The following is a 19,340-nucleotide window of genomic DNA, read 5'->3' as shown; positions in this document are numbered from 1 at the left end:
TCCACAGTTATTAGAGAAACTCAAGGAAAACCTCCCAAGGGCTTCAGACATGTCTTCTAATAACTCATACAGAGGTTCACAAAATTATGTAAACACGTCAGGTGCTTAATATATTGATTTTATAAATAATGGTAGACGACTTCTTCTTTTTCACAATCAAGGTCCAACAGGAATAAAACGATTTCAGAAGGGTTTTATTCTAAGCAGCTTGAATAACATACATGAACTGATCCCATCATAGAAGGATATTATGTCATCAAGCTTTGAGCTGAGGCTTGGTCAACCTTCTCAGTAAGCACATCCACTTCATTGTCCACTGCAACCTTCCTTAGAACCCCAAGATTCTAATGAAACCATGGAGAGACTTAAACCCTCATTTCTTGAGCATATGGTGCAGAGAGTTTATGATGCAAGTGTGCCAGAGGGAACCCAAAAAAGTGGTTCATGCAATCTTCCTTCTTTTTTTGGAAACAAGGAGAAAGGGAACGAAAGGTAGTTAGATAATCATCTATATGGAGTGGGAAGGTCAAATGTGATGGAATCTAGATGCATTGACCATTTAAAGGAAGATTCTATGAGAGGATCAATTATGTCTATGGTTCTTCAATCTGGTTGGCATTTTTTTGGTGCTGTAAGGGATGTACCATTACAGTCTATGAATATTGTTATGGGGGATCCTGAACAACTATTAAACAGGTTGATGCACTTCAATGCTGATTCTCATGTGATGAAGCATGATGCACTAGGGGCTTTGAGAAACCAAGTTGCATGGCTCCCAAATAAGAGTTAGATCCAAAGCATGGACTATGGATCTAATCCAAGCCAATCAAAATTTGGTACGATAGAGGGGCCTAGTGCAGCTTGTGACATGTATGAAAGATCATCTTCTTTAGTTCAAACAAAATAGAGGTTTGACAATAGGGTGCTACGTGAATTCATTCCTTCATAGTACCTTCCCTTGTAAGTAGCCATGCACAACAAGAAATCTCAAATGAATGAAACACAAAAAGCTATTGTGTCACCGATTGAGACAGATATCAGAAATGGCCCTATTCTAATTGTGCTACCTTCTAGCTTTTGAAATAGTGATCATTCTAATTCCTTTTAGCAAAGAGCCATAAATTCTACTCTTTTAGAGAATAGTGGCACTTTATCATTATCAGCATCAGCACACCTGAATATACCCAGAGTAGCTAGTAGAGTGAGTCTATCCAAGGTTACAGATAGTGTTGAAAATAAAGTACATGTTGAGGCACTCCAAATGCATCATATGTCTGAGGAACAATTAAGAAGTATGCTTGATTTTAGAGGTGGTATCGAAGCTTGCAAATCAAGTCAAACAACACCAGACATTCCTTACCAAGAATCAAAGTCTATGATGAGATGCGAACAAGGTCAACCGGGAGGGCTATTTAGTAACATCGCCATTCTAGTATAAAGGAGTTGCATTCAAGAAGAATTAAGAAACGAGTCCAAATCCAGTCAAGGAATGAGCCACATAGGTAAACATACTCTAGGTAATGCTTGTGGAAATGTTGCTGGAATCAATCAAGTTCGCAATGATCAAGATATAATGGATGCTCCAGAAAAGTCAGATTTCCATAGTTGTCCAAGCAAGTTTTTGATTTCGGATGATGGTGATGCTTCTCATCAGGAAGTAGATGTAAATGAAAATTTCGTTTAAGAGGCTATAGAGTTTTCTAAGAACATAAAGAAAGAGAGAATAACTAATGTAAATATGGAAAGAAATTCCTTTGAATTCAGTTGCAATGTGACTTCAAATATTGGGGATGGAGACAAATTTGAGCTTGCAAATGTGCACATTTAGGAGAGTAGGGTGTTTGTCTCGCATGTTGCAGCAGTAGTTGCTGCCTTATATGAAGGATTCCAGCTGGAGGAAAGAATAAATGTTCTGAAAAACTTTAGAAGGCTTTCAAAATATCAGCTATTAGCTGAGCATTAAAATGTTGTGAGGAAGGCTACAGAGGAGCAGAAAATGTGTTTTGATTATAAACCCGTACTTGAGTAGGATGGCCTTATATGGCAGCATTCTTCCTATCAGGTAGGGCTTGGTGGGTGTTAGTTCCAGTCTTCGCAGCCTGTCACTAGAGATCAACATGAGCTCTTACTATGTTTGGTTTTGTTAGATGTTTTACACATTATGTTCAGCACAAAACATGTCACAAGTGTGTCCATCAGAAGAATCTTGGAAAAATATTTCCAACGGTATATCACACTCCTGTAACCGACTCCTGGATTAGAATATATGATCGAAATGAATGAGTGATTCTTGGTTATGCATATTTTGAGGTCAGTTGCTGCACACAATGACAAGTTTAGTACAAAATTAGTTTCTGAAAGAATGGTAAGGAAATTTTCAAAAGTGAAAGAGGTTTTTGTTCATCACATATCAAATAACAAAAATGACCTTCATTTTACACACAGGTGCTACTATGTGGAAGATATACAGTGATATTTGGAGCCTACATTTAAACAAAGCAAAATTTTCATATTTTTTACAGTTTTAGTCATTTTTGTGCGGGGCCATTTTACAATAGATGGAAAGTAATTTTGAGAAACACAAAGCGGTTTTTTTTAATAATGAGCCATAAAAAAAAAACCTCTTTCAGTTTATTCACAGGTGTCATGGATTGGGATATGTGACTAGATCTTTACAGCTCATTTTCACAGATTTAAATTTTTAATGATTTTCTGTTTTAGAGATGATTTTGTGGAACATATTGCGAGCCACTGGAAATCAATTTTGCAAATTTGAGAGTGGTATTTCTCCAGCATGAGCTTATCTACGAAAACCTCTTTCAGTTTTGTAACAGGTACTATGGTTTAGGAGATATGAGTTCATCTTCAACACCTATTTTCAGAAATTCGGCCCAAGTTTAATGTAACTGATTCTATTTTGAAGAAAATGGTTGAGCACAATCCCTTAGTACAAGGATGAGAAAATGTATATATTTTATGAATTTCAGAGTGTAGGGGTTGGAATTTGGTAGAAGGTTGGACTTTTGAGAAAGCAAGGAGCTTAATTGTATACTCATATCAGCATTTTGGCTAAGGAATTGAGACTAGGATTTGCAGCACTCTTTGGGATTCATGTGGCATTTTGTTTTGGTATAGTGCTTTCTTCTGTAATTATGAATTTACTTATGTGTTATGTATGCCATTATCTATCTTGTTTCTTCTTAACTAAAACAAACAAGGGAAAAGGTAGAATCCATTGAAAATGCAGTGCTCTACCTAGGGTTTGCTTTAGCTTTTGATGTTTTCAGCTGTTTGAAGAGGATCCATGAGTTTTCTTGCCCTCTTCAACTCCTCACCTGTCTAATCTCTCCATCTCATTCAATTTGAAGTTCCAAATCAGTTTGCCTACCTTTCCCCATTGAGATCTCTACAAAACTGAGCCTTATTCCCCACACCCAAAATCTGCCTTTCCATCTGAGCCAACAAAAACATCAATAAATTGAATCAAACATTTTCACACATATACCTAGCTTAAGATCAGTATTTATATCAGTCATATCAAGCCTTTAGCGATCATATTTTGCTGATATTGACCCGGATAGAGCCCTCTCCCGACCTGGTAGGGCTAGCTACTAGGTTAAGCGTGGTTTGATGTTGGCCCTGGATCCTACCTTTATCAGCCTGAGGTAAATCTAGGCTCTAATAGTGGGTATATTTGTATGACTCAGTGAGGTCTCTGGTTCAAGTCTAGGCAGCGCCATTGTTGTTCAAGTCCAGACGGTGCAATCTCTTTTATCCTTCTAGTATGTGATATTTTAATGGATCCCGATTTTACTTCTATTTGACATAAACATTCTCAAATCATTTTAGTAGTAAAAAAAAATATTATTATTATTATTATTTATTTTTTTCATTTTAATTTATGGTCAATGTCATTTAATAATGCAATAATTCAATTTATTTTGGTTTCTAATATAATTAATTTTGTTTGCAATACTTTTTTTTTTCTTCTAGTGGGTAGGCTTCAAGGTCTAGATTTTGAACCTGGGCTCTAATACCACGTGTGAGGCTCCCTCCCATGGTCCTCTAACTAAAAACTAAATTCCTCTAATTTTAAACACAATAAGATGGGAAATAACTTATTTATATCTAAACATTTATTTGATGATAATTCACCATTAAAATTTATTTACCACAAATTAAATAAGTAAGCATTTCATTCCAACCATTTACATGAGTAATCAATAAATGGAGGAATACCTATTCCAATAGCTTAGTTGAGATGCTCCTGAGCTCCTGACTCTATTGGGATGCTCCTCTTGACTACCTGACTGGATTTTCCTCCCAGCCAACTAGGAAGTATTTCCTAGCCTAGGGAACCTCCACAAGTTCCCTAGCCCTTCGAGCCCAAGTCCAACCAGATGTAGTGTGTTTAAATTTAACAAACACTCTCCAGATCCAAGTTTTTATTACCTCATTTATCTCTCCATTCTCTCCCTTCTCTTTCCCCACATTCCTCCCGAAAACAACATCCTCCAAAACAAATCCAAGACTAAGGACCTACCCCCCCCCCCCCCCTCCCCTCCTCTCATCATCCTTCCCATTTTATTTTTCTTCTTCCCATCCACCTCAACCACCTATCATTAATGTCATGACTACCCCCTCATCCTTTCATTTAGTATCCTTGACTTTTCTTACCATATCTTCTCCCAAGTAGATTTGAGAAGACATTTTGGGGGTAAGATATGGATATTTAATTTGGAAATTAATTGGAGAAGACCATATCTTCTCCAAAGTAGATTTTGAGATGACACCTTGGGATATGGATATTTAAATTGGAATAAATGGAAGGAGACCATATCCTATCCAAAATTAAATTTGAGAAGACAAGTTGGGAATTGAATAATAACAATAATAAAATTTATATCAGTAAATAAAATTTTATAGTTTCACAAATATAAGTATATACCAATATTTCTTGATAATTATGAGTCAATATTTTTAGGTAAATAAAATTTTCATGATAAGATTAAGTAGGGCATTACACAATTTATATAGAAATAGAAATAGACATATACACTAAAAATGAATTTATTGATTTGAGTGTAAATGCATTAATATAGTAATATGTACGAGAATAAGTCACATAAATTTATGCAAACCATGCAATGAATTCTAAATTCTCACAAGAAGAATTAATATTAGAAAGATGTGACTATCTTCTAAACATAATTTGTCAATACTAATTTCTAGGTTGAAAAAATTAACAACAATATAATAGATACATAAAAGGAGTAAAATGGAAGAAAAACCTTATTTCATTCATACTCTCATAATAATACTCCATGAATATCAATTTGTCTATTAATGGTGGGTGCAAGCTAATTATGGTCTCTCACGATGTATTAGTGGAAATCCAAATCTAGAAAAACAACAATAAGTTAAATTGAAGGGATAATTAGAGGTACTTACAAAATGAATTTGAATATGATGTAAAATATGAAATGTAGAAAAAAGAATTAGCTTTCCCAAATACAATTTTTTCTCCTAATGTGAGTTTTTAATTTTCTTAACATTGAATTTTTCCATATGTAAATAGTGGAATCTTGATACAAAAACGTGTGGATTTGTAGAGAAAAAAATGTTGTACAACTATTTTTCCAATATATATATATAATTATTATACCCTTGAAATTACAATTCCTTCCATTATTTAAACCTAAAATGGCTTTATCATTATCAAACAATATATTTACCATTATCACACTCTTTTTTAATATTGTAGCTCTTCATGTCCTTTATATATATATAGATAACAAATGGTTGATATTAAATAATCCTTCGGGATTTTTATTGTATAATATGTAATTAGTTTTACTTACCGAGACACAACTGTCTCGTACCTAGATTGCGCATATATAAATTTAAGGCCCAATCTTACCAACCATCAATAATATAGAGAAGTAGGGGTCACATTAATCACTAATACTCATTTGTTTTTTTTTTTGCAATACGAGCATAGCTATCACGTAATCATGTCCCTTCATCTATTTCAATATAAGAATATCACATAAGAAGTTAGGGATAACTTTCGCTTAAAACAAATTCCAAAACACATTTCCTCTCAAGTTTAAAATATGATAGCATGTGCTCTTTTCATACTTGTACATGAGTTCTAGGTAAGACTCAAAATAAATTCCACCATAATGTCATGTGTGAACATTAAGTTAGATCAAACTATTTTATTTCCTAGATTATGCTAAATAAGATCCACCTATTAACTCTTGATATCATAACTACAAAAATTACATGTTTCTTTTACAAAAATCATATATAAGTGTATGAGTATTAACTTACCCATAACGAGTTAACTGAGGGAAGAATATGTCTCTCTTCATCAGTAAATCTAATAAATATGATGTGTTTATGAAATGGCATCACACAATATATTAACCTAACAACGTTTTGAAATTCATCTTTTAAAAATTCTCAATCTCAATTATTAAGGAAATGCTTCAATCATGATTTGTAGAATGAATGTTGCAGCAAGAGAAACTATTGTTACCAATCCACAAGCATATTATTCTTCAAAAAGTGTCAATTAAAACAATGGTATTGCATTAATTAGGCACAGGTAGTTGTTTTCTACGATCATTGAAGCACAAGAAGGCACCCATGTATGCATGCAACTCAAACGAAACTTGTTATGCTTACTTGCACAAAATCCTACAAATTTAGTCACTGTAAAATTGTTTCCAACAACAACCCCTTTTTTTATGAAAGCTTTAGATAATAAAATTAAAAACTATCTTATTCTCTATTCACACGTCAAAAAATTATTAAATTAATTTTCACAGTCATACCAAAAACTTGCAGAGATAGGAATATACATCCATCAAATAATCTATTCATAAATTTCTAGTACACAAAAACTATGGTAAGTAAGACTTTTAATCAACAATTTATATGCAGAAAAACTACATCCATTTGGACCTTTTGACAAACACTTCGCAAACATGAAATCTACATCCATTGAGGCCTTTTGACAAACACTTTGCAAGCATGCAATCTACAACCATTGCAGCATTTTATCAAACACTTGTCAACAATTAATTTGAGATTCTTCTTCAACATACTTAGCTCATAAAGTTCATAAATTGAAACTTCAAATGTTGGCATCTTAAAATAGGGACTAAACAATCTTAGTTTTTCATCAAAAACTCGACAACAGATGCACATAATTGACAACAACAATCTGAAAAATCACCCAGATTTATGATTTTGGTTTGGAAAAGTATTTTTCTGGAATGAAATCAGGGGTTACATGGCCTTTCAGCACAAATACCCTCTGTTGTTGAGAGGAATCACAATAAAAAATCCAAGAGATTCAGTTCTTTAAAACAACAAAACTTTGTATCTCATTTACCACTTTTGTCAAACACATAACATGCAAAATTTCATCTACAACTCTACATGAAGAAAGATAACCAAAAATTATGCTACTATGAGTTGTTCATTGAATTTATGAATTTCTATGTTCACTGTATCAATTCTTGATATAAGTAATTAATCAAACATTTTACAAGCTGCAAAGTTACTTCACTTTACATAAGTTGACAAACTTATTGCAGCCACTCCTACAATTTAGAAAACACATGGCATCCATGAATGCTATAACCATTAATACTTTCTCTCAATTAATTTGGAACAAAAAACAATCTAAACTTACATACAATAAACTACAACCATTGAGCAGTTTCTTCAAACATTTAGTGTGCAATTTTTTTTTTGAGATCTAAGTTTCGACCAACAAGCCAATTCAATGAAATGCTATCAAACATAGAATATTGGTTTTAGATAATAGACATGACCTGCTATGGACAAAATTTCATTATAAGAATAATTTGAAATCGTTAGAAACACATTCTTCTTTTCATTCCCTGCATGTAACTTCTCATACATAGCTGCCAAGAATCTGTTAGCTCATGAATACATAGCTACCAAGAAACTGTTAGCTCATGAATACATAGCTACCAAGAAAATGTTAGTTCAGAAATAAATTTCTAAATATTTCATAAATATCGATAATTTTGTAATAATTTAAAGGAGCAATATTAAATTTAAAATATCCACACTTTAAAACTAATAACAAACCAAAATTTCAAGAGCACTTATAAATACATCTGACAATGTGTATATATATAACTCGAAAAAGATGAGAGTATGCTCCACCTCCAATGCCCTTACCAAATCATTGTGAACCATCCAGTTTTCCACTCAACCATATCCAAGGAGAACTTCTCCCCCTAGAACCCCCAAGCTATAAGAGCTCACAAGCAATGCCAAAAGATAGCAGTAGAAATATATACAAGGCAATCTGAGGAAGATATTTACTTCCTCTCAATGCCACTCATGTTCAACTCCACTAGGTAGAGAAACTTAGTAATTTATATTAGAATTTGACTATTCTCCAAATCTCTACCTCTCACAATCTTCTTCAAATCTATCAAACTCTTGGTATCACCATGCACCCCTCCCAAGTGAGAATACATGAGGGACATTTAGAGGAGGAACAACAAATTGTTGTCATAAAGGAGGAGTAGTATGCATGCCTTCTATTCCATTTATAGGAGTGTAACTCATGCCATTAATGAGAGGTATGCATGCCTTAGTTAAGGAGAGTGTAACATATGCATTAAAGAGAGAATAAGAGGAATATTTTATGACATGTCTTTAATGAGTGTAAGAGGAATATGTCATTATTTGATGAGAGCATAAAACATAGTGTAATGCATTATTAAGAAAGAGAGAGATTTACATAGAGCCATGAGAGTCATAAAGGAGAGAGGTGTGAAGTGATTGAGGAGATGAAGCTGATTTGTAATTCCCTTTTAATAATAATATCATACTGTCATACAAGATAATAATATTAATATTAATAATATTGAGGATTAAGTTAAGATTCAACTATTAGGATTGTGTAATGATAAGTGAAGTTATTTCCCTTCAACTATACTTGATCACCCATTGATTGAAGGTGACTTACTATTTTTGGAATGTCATACTTGAGATGCTAGACATGACTTCCTATTTTTAGAAAGTCTCTCAAGAATTGTCAGAAATGAGGTTTTATTAAAGAAATTCATCCCCTAGCTGCCCATGAGTGGTATTTTTCTTTCGGAGAGTAGGGATTCTACATCCCTATTGCATACAACTATGTAACTTGGTAGATTGGGGACTCTGCACCCTAATCTAATCGAAGGATCCAATATTACACAACTTGATATTTTAAATATTTAGGACTCTCATCCAAATCCTTTTATTATAGATCCAAGATTCCATGTATTTATATTTTGTGGATTTAGGACTCCGCGCCCTAATCCTTTTATTATAGATCCAAGACTCAACGTATTTATCTTTCATGGATTTAGGACTCCGCGCCCTAATTTCCATGGCTCATCATCTACTAATTTGAAATTTTGTGCTTCACCTTAAGGTACTGATTGTGAGCTCATACTCATTTTATGGTCCACTAGTAAGGCCCTATTCCAAGACCTGCACATCAGAATCTCATAGATCAAAGGAATCAAATAAACTTCATAATTAAATTATTCACATTTTACTAAAGGTTGTGCATGACTTCCACAGTAATTTTGATTCTGAATAAATGAATTTTGTAGCCATTTATAATTTGAATGTCATTGTTTTCAAATAACCACATCCATTGTCACATTCTTTTCAATACACGATTAAGCATATATAACCATAAAAATCATGTATCATGACTTCCACAATCATTTATAATTTGAGCATCCTTGTTTACAAATAACTGTGTCCCCTGCCACGTCTTTCTCAATATAATATTAAGCATACATAATCAAATAAATCATGTATCATGACTTCCACAATCATTTATAATTTGAGCATCCTAGTTTACAAATAACCAGGGCCCTTGCCACATCCTTCTTAGTACAAGATTATGCATATAGAATCATATAAATCATATATCATCCATTTAATTATAATTAACCATATGTTCCACATAACCATGATCATTCATTGATCTATGTGTCTCAATATTTGATCACCATCCATGTCATACACATATGTCCAAACTAGGATACCAAAAGAGAAAATGTCGATAATTTTCTCTTAACCAAAATCAATTCTTACACACACAACCATAGATATTATCATAAGCACATACCAACCAAGTGACCCAAACTAGGTTTATAGAATATAAGCATGTACATAAGTATGTCATGCATTATATTATATCATTACATCAAAATCACCCTCTCTAAGTGTCACAAAACTAACCTTGCCAAGGTGGGACACTACATACTCGCCTTCTTGGACTAAACATGGCTCGAACTTTTTCCTACGGTCATAATATAATTATTTATTATTGATTCTCCTATCAATAAGGTGTTAACCTTATGTATATTTATTTGATTTATTTTTCTTCATGCCAATACATTGTTTAATGTTTGCTAAATTGGAAGAAATTCCATAAAAACCAAAACATACCATTCTTAATTAGGTAGAGAATATATCCATGCCATATTAGGCATGTTTTGATATAAAATGCCAAAGATTTCTATATCAAAACCAACCATACAATTTATAATACCATATCAAAATACTATTTTATGTAATCTACTTAAGTTATCTATAATAATTTGATATTCTACATGTTTTTGTTTCTCATAATCTGCATGAATCCTACATGTGCCATCTTCTTGGTGTTATAGTGTGTTGAGCTCGACAAGCTATAAATAGCTCACACATTGGTTGTATAAACAAAAATTGTGGTCCATCCCATCTCACAATTAAATTTTCATACAAGAAGCATAAAATCATCCACATACACTTGCCAATGAAACTACACAACAAAACCTGATGTCATATATAAAACTCACTCTTACATCCCACTTGATTTATGTCTTCTCAATCCAAGTTTCCCCTTCTCATTCCATAAGACATCCTTGCAATCAAAATCTTTAGGATCTACCTATAGTTTTTATTAAATGTTTACTCTTTAGTAAAAATCACAATTTGAGGTTCAAGGCACCATTTTTTTTAGCTAACAAGCTAAGGTTATATACAATCCTTATTGACCCAATTATGTATTATAGACCATCCCTTTGTTCCAATATTATTCATTATTATTTAGAATCAACTATGAATGACTCTGTTAGAAGATCTTCATTCCAAAGCAAATTAATGATATCTTTTCGAAAGCGACTTCTAATAAAGAACACCTCTCGTAATTATGCAATTACGGTATCTATATTATTGAATCTACCTTCATAACTATAAGTTAATTTGTTTTCCAACTATAAAATCGCTCATGATTTCTAGTCAGTAATTAATCAATTCATTTGGTTTCAGGTCTTATTCTTTAATATTAATGCATATGCAAAAATAAGCTATGAAAGCCATACATTTCTAAAAATATGAAGAATCTTGTTGAATTTAAATAATATTTAGACTATCGCAAGGGAATTTCTAGCCTAAAGCTAAGCCTTTTTGTTTTTTTTTTTTTTTTTTTTTTTAAGGAGAATTACCACCCTCTCAAAAGATTACAACCTTTGTAGGACTAATAACTACTCATACAACTATACATCCAAGCAAAAATTATTAATTCCAACAATCTCTTCCATTCCACATACAATACAATCATCTTAGGCTTCTAAATCATGCAAGAATTCCACTTCATCAGAATGTGATCTCACTCTCCTTCAAGAAAATATCACAAGCACATATTCTTGTAAAACAAGAACTTAAATAAGCTTTTCATTAATCCCATGCCTTTTAAAATAAAACAAAGTTCTCACCACAAAAAATGTTTATCTTCTAGACATGTTATTCTCTTAAAAAATTTCATGTTAATCAAATTCCAAGAAAGTAGTTTATCGAATCGATAAACAATTTGAATTTTGACTCGATCACCTAAATAACAATAGTTTAGAGAATATCATGAGCTCAATCCTCATAATTTCTCTAATTAATTTAGTTAAATATAATTCCACCAATATGCAATTGATAAATCGTTAAGGAGACTATTATGTCATTTCTTAGACCTAATTTATCTTAAGTCAATAGAAAAGATATTTCATCAACCTATCACAATAATATTTTTCTACATTTCAAGAATTTTAAAATCAATTTAATTCTACCCAAATCCAACATATACAAAAGAATTACAATACTAGAGGATAGATACCTAGTTCACACTTGACTCCATTTATCAAAATCAATTATTCCAATTGTTCTAAACCATCTAATGGTGTTCACTATACCAATCTTCGTATCTTCTTTTGTAATAAAATGTAAATAATGGATTTAAATCTCAAGAAAATTCATGCTATGAACTTCTATCAATTTAACTTTAATTACACATAATTAATCCTCCTTAATCATGTCTATGATATTTCATCAAAATAATTTGTTCATTCTAACCAAAATAATTACTTAGCTCATAGATATATGTTAGTATGGATTCCACACACATACGTTACCTTATAGATATATGCTAGTATGGATTCCACACTGATACATTAGATCATAGATATATGCTAGTATTGTTTCCACACCCATACATAACTTGAGGAAAACATAACCTTCAAGTGTTCCTTAAAATGGCTTCGAGAACCATTCATGCACAAGTAATTTAAGCCTCTTGTTTATTAGGAAGGCCATACCACAACCTGGTATTTGAGTATTTTCAAGCTATATAATGTCAACCCAAAATACAAAAAATCATGTCAAAGAAATCATAGGAATTTCATTCTTACTCATTAAGAATTTATTCCCAAATAACACATCAAATTAATGCACATACATTGCTCGTGAATCGACATTCACAGTTAAAAGTGACATCCTTCGAGGTATCTTATATTAAGTTTCCATTAGTGTAGATAATAAAAGAGTCAAAATTAACATGATGAATCAATGATCATGTTAATTTAATCTTAGTCTTACACTTGTTACACATTCCCAAAGCATACACACCAAGGCCATCATACTATAGTCCAAATTAAGCCACTAATTTTCTTGGTAGATACGATTTCAGCTACGAAACATGGCTACTATTGATAATGATGCATTAAACATATATGCAACCATGCATGCACTCCACCTGTCTCACTCATTGATTGACAATCAAACCATTCACATGCTTGATATTAACCCCAACTTTCTCAAGCACATCCTTTCCCAGCATGTCCTTAATTCTTTTAACATAATTCTAATATTTTTCTTAACAAAAATAAAAGGGAGTATAAGAAAGAATTATTTTTCTTTCATGCGTTTCTAAATGAGATACTAATACTAATAACCCTTATGCAACCAATATGCTTCCAAGTCAACATACATAATAATTCAACATGCAGGAAAAATCAGCATGCATACATCATCAACCTACAAGCAAACATGTTGGCCCATTAGGCCCCAGTGTTGTAGCTGGCTTTGATACCATATGTAAGGTCCAACCTCACCAACCATCAATAATATAGAGAAGTAGAGGTCACATTAATCACTAATACTCATTTTGTTTTTTTCATTATGAACTTAGTTATCATGTAATCATGTCCCTTCATCTATTTCAAAATAAGAATATCATATAAGAAGTGAGGGATAACTTTCCCTTAAAGAAAATTCCAAATCTCATTTCCTCTACAGTTCAAAATATGATAGCATGTGCTCTTTTCATACTTGTACATGAGATCTACGTAAGACTCGAAATAAATTTCACCATTATTCCATGTGTGAACATTAAGTTAGATCAACCTATTTGATTTCCTAGATTATGCTAAGTAAGATCCACCTATTGACTCTTGATTTCACGACTAAAAAAATATCATGTTTCTTTTACAAAAATCACATATAAGTATATGAGTATTAACTTACCTACAGCGAGGTAACTGAGGAAGTAATATGTCTCTCTTCATCAGTGAATATAATAAATATGATATGTTTATGAAATGGAATCACACAATATATTAACCTAGCAACATTTCCAAATTCATCTTTTAAAAATTCTCAATCTCAATTATTAAGGCAATGCTTCAATCATGATTTGTAGAATGAACGTTGCAGTAAGAGCAACTATTTTTAGTAATCCACAACAGTATTATTCTTCAAAAATTTCGAAGTAAAACAATGGAATTGCATAAACTAGGCACAAGTAGTTGTTTTATACAATCATTGAAGCACACAAATGCACCCATGAATGCATGCAACTCAAACGAAACTAATTATGCTCACTTGCAAAAAATCCTACAGAATTAGTCACTATAAAATTGTTTCCAACAACAACCCCTTTTTTATGAAAGATTTAGATAATAAAAGTAACAACTATCTTATTCTCTATTGACACGTCAACAAATTATTAAATTAATTTTCACATTCATACCAAAAACTTGCAGACATAGGAAGCTAGATCCATCAAATAATCTATTCATAAATTTCCAGTACATAAAAACTACGGTAAGTAAGACTTTTAATTTAAAATTTTATATGCACAAAAGCTACAACCATTTAGACCTTTTGACAAACACTTTGCAAACATGCAATCTACATCCATTGAGGCCTTTTGACAAACACTTTGCAAGCATGCAATCTACAACCATTGAGGCATTTTATCAAACACTTGGAAACAATGAATTTGAGATTCTTATTCAACCTATTTAGCTCATAAAATTCAGAAATTGAAACTTCAAATGTTGGCATCTTAAAACAAGGACTAAACAATCTTAGTTTTTCATCAAAAACTCGACAACAAGTGCACATAATTGACAGCAACAATCTGTAAAATCACCCAGATTTATGATTTGGGTTCTGAAACGTACTTTTCTGGAATCAAATCATGGGTTACATGGCCCTTAGGCATGAATATCCTCTGATATTGAGAGGAATTGCAATAAAAAATCTGAGAGATTCAATTCTCTAAAACAACAAAACTTTGGATCTTATTTACAAATTTTGTCAAACACATAGCATGCAAAATTTCATCTACAACTCTATATGAAGAAAGATAACCCAAAATTATGCTACTATGAGTTGTTAATTGAATATATGAATATCTATGTCCACTGTATGAATTCTTGATACAAGTAATTAATCAAACATTTTACAAGCTGCAAAATTACTTCCCTTTACATAAGTGGACAAACTTATTGCAACCACTTCTACAATTTAGAAAACACATGGCAGCCATGAATGCTACAACCATTAATACTTTCTGTCAATTAATTTGTAACAACACAACGATAAAAACATACATACAATAAACTACATCCGTTGAGGAGTTTCTTCAAACATTTAGTGTGCAATTTTTATTTTTATTTTTATATCTAAGTTTCAACCAATAACCCAATTCAAAGGAAGCAAGAACCATGTATTAAATTGCTAAAAGGGGCAATGAAATGATATCAAACATAGAATATTAATTTTAGATAATATACGCGACCTGCTATTGACACAATTTCATGATAAGCATAATTTGAAATCGTTGGCAACACATTCTTGTTTTCATTCCCTGCATGTAAATTCTCATACATAGCTGCCAAGAAACTTTTAGCTCAAAAATACATAGCTACCAAGAAAATGTTAGTTCATAAATAACTTTCTAAATATCTCATAAATATTCATAATTTTGTAATAATTTAAAGTAGCAATAATAAATTTAAAATATCCACACCTTAAAGCTAATAACAAACCAAAATTTCAAGAGCATTTATAGATATACCTAACAACGTGTGTGTGTGTATATATATATATATATATATATAGATATATACACATATATACATATACATATATATACATATACATATGTATATGTATATGTATATGTATATGTATATGTATATGTATATGTATATGTATATGTATATGTGTATATATATATATATATATATGTATATATATATATATATATATATATGTGTGTGTGTGTGTGTGTGTGTGTGTGTGTGTGTGTGTGTGTGTGTGTATATATATATAACTCGAAAAAGATGAGAGTATTCTCCACCTCTAATGCCCTTACCAACTCATTGTGAACCATCCGGTTTTCCACCCAACCATATCCAAGGAGAACTTCTCCCCCTAGAACCCCCGAACTGTAAGAGCTCACAAGCAATACCCAAATATAACAATATAGACATACACAAGATAAGCTGAGGAAGATAATATTTACTTCCTCTGAGTACCACTCATGTTCAACTCCATTGGGTAGAGAAGCTTAGTAATTTAGATTAGCATTTTGCTACTCTCCAAATCTCTCTGTCTCACAATCTTCTTCAAATCTCTCAAACTCTTGGTATAATCATGCAACACCCAAGTGATAATACATGAGAGACATATAGAGGAGGAGAAATAAATTCTTGTCATAAAGGAGGAGTAATATGCATGCCTCGTATTCCATTTAGAGGAGTGTAACTCATGCCATTAAGGAGAGGTATGCATGCCTTAGTTAAGGAGAGTGTAACATATGCATTAAAGAGAGCGTAAGAAGAATCTTTTATGACATGTATTTAATTAGTGTAAGAGGAATATGTCATTCTCTGATGAGTGCATAAAATAGAGTGTAATGTATTATTAAAAAAGAGAGATATTTACATAGAGCCATGAGATTCATCAAGGAGAGAGGTGTGAAATGATTGAGGAGATGAATGTGACTTGTATTTCCCTTTTAATAATAATATTATAGTCTCATAAAAGGTAATAATAATAATATTAATATTAATAATATTGAGTATTAAGTCAAGGTTGAACTATTAGGATTGAATAATGATAAGTGAAGTTATTTTCCTTCAACTATACTTGATCACCCATTGATTAAAGGTGACTTACTATTTTTTGAAAGTCATACTTGAGATACTAGACATGACTTTCTATTTTTAGAAAGTCACTCAAGAATTGTTAGAAATGAGGCTTTATTAAATAAATTCATCCCCGAGATTCCCATGAGTGTTATTTTTCTTCCGTAGAATACGAATTCCACATCCCTATTGCATACATCTTTGTGCCTTAGTAGATTGAGGACTCTACGCCCTAATCTACTCCAAGGATCCAAGATTCCACAACTTGATCTTTTAAATATTTAGGAATCTTGTCCAAATCATTTTATTATAGATCCAAGACTCCATGTATTTATCTTTCCTAGATTTGGTACTCGATGCCCTAATCCTTTTATTATAGATCAAAGACTACGCGTCTTTATCTTTCATGGATTTAGGACTCCGCACCCTAATTTCCACGACTTATCATCTACTCTACTTTGAAAATTTGTGCTTCACCTTAAGGTATTGATTGTGAGCTCATAGCCATTTGATTGTCCATTAGTAAGGCCTTGTTCCAAGACCTGAACACATCACAATCTCATAGATCAAAGGAATCAAATGAATTTCATAATTAACTTATTCACATTTTACTAAAGATTGTGCATGATTTCCACAATAATTTTGGTTTTGGATAAATTACTTCTGCATCCATTTATAATTTGAACATCATTGTTTGCAATTAGCCACATCCCCTATCAGATGCTGCTCAACACAAGATTAAGCATATATAACCATAAAAATCATGTATCATGACTTCCATAGTCATTTGTAATTTGAGAATCCTTGTTTACAAATAACCATGTCCCCTGCCACATCTTTCTCAATGCAGGATTAAGAATATATAATCATATAAATCATGTATCATTACTTCCATAGTCATTTATCATTTGATATTCTTGGTTTACAAATAACCAGGTCCCTTGCCACATCCTGCTTAGTACTATATTATACATATATAATCATACAAATCATATATGATCCATTTAATTATTATTAACCATATGTTCCATATAACCATGACCACTCATGGATCTATGTGTCTCAATCTTCGATCATATCCATGTCATACACATATGTCAAAACTAGGATACAAAAAGAGAAAACATCAATAATATGCTCTTAACCAAAATTAGTTCTTACACACACAACCATAGATATTATCTTAAGTACATAGCAACCAGGTGACTCAAACTAGGTCTATAGCATATAAGCATGTACATAATTATGTCATGCATAATATTATATCATTACATCAAAATCACCCTCTCTAAGTTTCAAAAAACTAACCTTGCCAAGTGGGACTCTACAATAAATAAGTAATTTTATCATTAATATGATGCTCTTTCATTGTGCTCTTTCATTGTGGAGTTTATTTGGGATTTTACAGTGTCTTGTATAATATGTAATTAGTTTTACTTATCGAGACACAACTATCTTGAACCTAGATTGCACATCTATAAATAAGTATTTTTATCATTAATACGATGTTCATTCATTGTGGAGTTTATTTGGACTTGTACAGTGACGTACCTAGATTGCACATGTATAAATAAGTAATTTTAGCATTAATACGTTGCTCTTTCATTGTGCTCTTTATTTGGTCTTATACAGTGGTATCAGAACCACGAGTTTATTTCATATTCTTTTAAGAGGCTATTGGTATAAATAAGAAATTTTATCATTACTACGATGCTCTTCCATTGTTCTCTTTCATTGTGGAGTTTATTTTGGGTTGTACAGTGGTATCAGAGCCGTTGTCATATTTTTTTAAGAGGCCATTGGTAAAATAAAATATTTGGAGGCTAATAAGATTTGAACCTACCTCTTTGCTAGGATATTTTTGAAACTTACCATTAAACCACAAAGGTAACTTTGTTTGAAATAAGACAATAAATAAATTTATATATTTTCAAAAGTATTGCATATATTTTGAATTTGAAAGGATTTGAAGAATATTTGGTTGCATAACAATTATAACTTCAATAGTTTCCATAGTTGGAGTTGTTCTTAATGGAAAGGAAAATTATTAGGAGTGGTTTAAAAACCTTAAAAGTAGCCTTGTTTTTAATGATTTGTGGGAAGTTTGTCAAGGAAAGAAGGATAGTGATGGAAAAGAAATTGCACCGGAGCCGCCTGATAATGAGAAGTAGAGTGCAATTTGGGAGACAAAAGACAACAAGGAATATGCATTAATAACTGCATCAATGACAGAAGAGGTAAGCTGATATATCGTTTATTGTGGTACTCAATTCGAAGCTTTAAGAACGTAAAAGAATTGTATGATTCACACTCATACCTCAAAATTATTTGGTTATTTTTAAAGTTCTTTAATTTGGAGATGAAGGATAATGATCCTTTGAAGAGTGCCTCTAAAGAAAAAGTCATTTTTCTTGATATAGAAGCCACTAGAATTAAAGTAGATTTACAACTTACAACTTTTATAAAAGTCCTTCACCCTATCTATTAACACTATTTGGAATCTCTCTAAGCTAGTGGGTAGTTAAAAGACAT

This window comes from Pinus tabuliformis, chromosome 4_1 (genome assembly GCF_031772625.1).
Source record: "Pinus tabuliformis cultivar Carrire ecotype Pingquan chromosome 4_1, CPIR1, whole genome shotgun sequence".
NCBI classification, from domain to species: domain Eukaryota; kingdom Viridiplantae; phylum Streptophyta; class Pinopsida; order Pinales; family Pinaceae; genus Pinus; species Pinus tabuliformis.
The sequence above is the reverse complement of the archived record's forward strand: the minus strand, read 5'-3'. Positions refer to the sequence as shown.